The sequence below is a fragment of the Benincasa hispida genome, unplaced genomic scaffold (genome assembly GCF_027475165.1).
Source record: "Benincasa hispida cultivar pf3 unplaced genomic scaffold, pf3_genome.v1.1 HicScf1526, whole genome shotgun sequence".
In the NCBI taxonomy this organism is placed as follows: Eukaryota; Viridiplantae; Streptophyta; class Magnoliopsida; order Cucurbitales; family Cucurbitaceae; genus Benincasa; species Benincasa hispida.
Genome location: NW_028325883.1, coordinates 7074 through 10725, shown reverse-complemented (window position 1 = coordinate 10725; position 3652 = coordinate 7074). Strand labels below are relative to the sequence as shown.

Sequence of the window (3652 nt, the reverse complement as noted above, 5' to 3'; positions counted from 1 at the left end):
ATCACTTTTCAATCAATATATGGTATAAATGAATTGTTCAGGTGTTAAACCAAATTCAAAACGGTAAAATTTTCAATTTAGCAATGATGTAATTTAACATTGTATTGGGGAAAGACATTTAAACTGAAACTCTTGTATTCATTTTCCATCTTTATACTGATTGTCAATGTGTTGGCTCAATTGGTCCAAACATACATGGGAGAGAGTAATAAGGATTTATATCAGCGATTAAGGTATAAGCACATTTGACTGTGGTCTACAACTTAATATGATTTAAATAGAAGAGATTGATTTTGGGATCTTCATTCATTAGAAGTTGGCTTAGATTCTTGGCTGCTTGGCTGTCTGTTTATATGTTTAAATTACAGTTCTTATCGTGTACTTCACCACTTTTAATGCTTTGGGGCTTGGGTTTTCTTTTATTAGTTGAATTACAAATTTATGGTTAAATTACTAAGTTGAGTTTCTAAATTCCTAGAGCTGTGTTAGATCCTTAAACATTAAAAAGTGTCTTGTAGGTCCTTTATTTTTCAATTGTGTTGGACACCCTATTGGGCATGTTAGACATGTGTCCATGTGTCTAGACACTTTCCTGACACAGATACTCTCCGTGCATACCAGTCCCCAACATTGACAAAATAGACAGATTCCCTCTCCCTCACTGTAGATAAATGTGATTGGAAAAGGAAAGTTAGGGAGTGGAAATCTGTCTAAACCCCTTCCGTGTGAGTTTGGGGGAGATTTCATAAACTCCTTGCTGTTTGTTTTATTTTGTTTCCTCACCTTTCTTTTTTATGATATCTTAGTCTCTTGTGTAAAACAGAAAAAGAACATAAGTTCTGCATATAATGCTCATTGGATTTGCAAAGGATTGCTTACGTCACTTCAGTTCTAAACTTTTCCAACCAGTTGCCATTTATGCATTGGATATGGAATTTTTCCTCTTTATTAGTTTAGAGTCCCATTTCTTGTTGTATTTATTGATTGTTATTACATTTTGTCCTTCGCTAGTAATCATCTTTAGTTTGTTATTCTAGAAAACTACTAGAATTTTGTTGTTTAGAAATAGACACATTTGTTCCCTTAAACTCCATAGTAGATATAATCTTTGATTTAGCACATTTATTGTTTAGATATCTTTTTTGTAGAGACTGAAGCGTGGGATATTTGGACTTAATGACCTCTGTTTCCCTGATGTCTTTTTAGGGTTTTCTGCACATTGATGAATATCCCCCAGATGCTCATCAGGGATTAGATATTCCATCAGCTGTAATAAGTTTTCCAGATTTTTTCACAAGCACGCAGTTTGTGGAAAATAACTCTTCGAAATCACCAATCTTGTCGAAATGGCAGGTGATGTTTCCTGTTGTATCTTGGTAGCTACTGTTCTAGTATGTGATATACGCTTTATTTGATTACTAATTCCAGTTATGAATCTGCATCCATAATGCAGGGGCAGAGTCCCATTCTGTCTTACACAGAAGTATTGCTTGTTCCTTTTACCACTCCTGATTTTAGCATGCCCTATAATGTGATCACTATCACTTGCACGGTGCTCGCATTGTATTTTGGATCTTTGCTCAATGTCCTTCGGAGGCGTGTAGGTGAAGAGGAAAGATTTATGAAGAGCAAAGGTAAAACTGAGATTTTGTAGTGTGGTCTTACTTTTCATTTTTCAATAGATGGAATTAACGCTATAAAGCACCAACACTTCTAAACTGACAAAGTGTCGTGGTCGACATACAAGCTCGCGTGTCCATTACTTTATTTTTATTTTTTTTTTGCTTTCCGACACGTCAGGGCACGTTGGTGACATGCCTAGGACATGCGGACGACACACCAAGGACGCTCCATATGCAAAAAAAAAAATTTAGAAAAATAATGAAACAAGACCCACTATCAGCAGCCCATTTTTGGGGCATTTTAAGCCAATTAAATTTAACCGTTCGGCCCAGTTTTTACACACTTTCTCCATTCTAACACTTCACCCTCAAGACTTAACCCATAGCCTAAAAAAAAAATAATAACAAAACCACTACGCTACCTCTTTTTTTCTAACTTCATTGATGGCGGTGACTTCAACTTCAAGACCCACGATCGCTGACAACTTATGCGCCTTCTCTTACTATTTTTTTTCTTTTCTCATTTCTGTTTTTTTCACTTTCGTTTTTATCTTTCTTTTTTTTTTTTTCATTTCTATTTTTCCATACTTTTTGTTAAATATATGTGTGCATATATTCACAATATGTCAAATTATGTACACATTTATTTTTGTAAAATAAATAGATAAATAGATAATGTGTCCCCAACATGTCATGTCCTACTTTTTTTGTAAATTGGCATATTGCCATGTCGATGTCGTGTCGTATTTGTGCAGTGTGTCAGTATCCGTACTTATCAATTAACAATGATAAATCCTAAGCAACTAACAACTGAGAATTAAAATGTAAAATTGTCTAAAGCTCAATTTTATGAAGATATTATGACAATATCTATAAAATACCAATATCAATAAATATTTTGTGTGGAAATAAGAAACTTATATAAAATTATTTCATATAATAGATTAGTTATAGATCTTATTGTTAGTATTTATAGATTAGTAGTATTTATATTTGAAATTGTTGAGACTGTTCTTGACGTTTTAATATTTGATTGATAGTTTTTACAGTTGACCCTTAATATTAATATCAAATATTGATTGTTGAAAATATAAAAGTGGCCATGGATGTTTGATTTCCCTGGTAATAATAGATGATACACAATCAAAAAATGAAATCCTTCTAGAAAACTTGTTTCACCCTCTCGTCTCATTTTCTCCCGTCTATATTTGATTTTTTTAAAAAGTTGGTTGTCTCCTTCTAAACCCTTGAATTCATGCTTAAACTGACATTTTTAGGTTGTCTTTGAACTCGTTCTTTACTTGTGTTTCTTTCTTGGGGCAGGAACGAAAAAGTTTCATGTTTCGCACCTTGTATCGAAGTTGTTGGCCAAACTTAGAGGAAGACAGTGGGAATCCTCCAAGTCACGATCACCTTCTTCAATGTCCAACTCAAAGTCAAAGCTGCTGTTTAAAGTCATTTTGGTAGCTGGGCTTGCTGCTGCTTGGCAATATTATTTTGGATGAGGTATTTGAGAATTCAAGGTCTGATGTTAAATGTACCATAGTTGTCAATTAGATCTTTCTTGATGTACATTGTGATTTCTTTTCTAACTATACCCCTAATTTTGTTGCAAGGGTAAATTTACACACTAGTCTGTTTGGATATAGATCATTTTCCCCGAGTATGACATTTTCAGAATACAAATGTAGGGCTTGTTTTGTTATGGTTATTTATTGGCATTTTAGATCATTCAAAGTGGCAAAGAAAGAGGAGAGATTGATTTCATATTGTTTATCTATGGTGACTCTCTATAATAGTATTGTAAATTGTAAATAGGCTATATAAATTTTTCTTAATATGTCGTTTTCAATTTCATCTCTAAACCGTTATAGTTAGAATAATATTATGACGGTGTTAAATTTTAAAGTGGTAGTTTTAAAGTGAGGTGACAAATTGTTATCATAATAATACATATTAATATAGTTTAGTTTATATTCATGTTTAACTTAGTGAATACAATACATTACAGATAAAAGAGGATCGATGAG

The 3652-nt window shown here is 33.0% G+C and overlaps 1 long non-coding RNA gene across 1 annotated transcript; it reads left to right on the top strand.

Annotated features, from left to right (window-relative positions):
• The first annotated feature begins 1089 nt into the window (after window positions 1–1089).
• On the top strand, window positions 1090–3353 carry LOC150031012 (uncharacterized). The gene is made up of 3 exons (XR_016526277.1): window positions 1090–1353; window positions 1454–1634; window positions 2946–3353. It is a non-coding gene; the product is annotated as an uncharacterized LOC150031012 (long non-coding RNA).
• The last annotated feature ends 299 nt before the right edge of the window (window positions 3354–3652 follow it).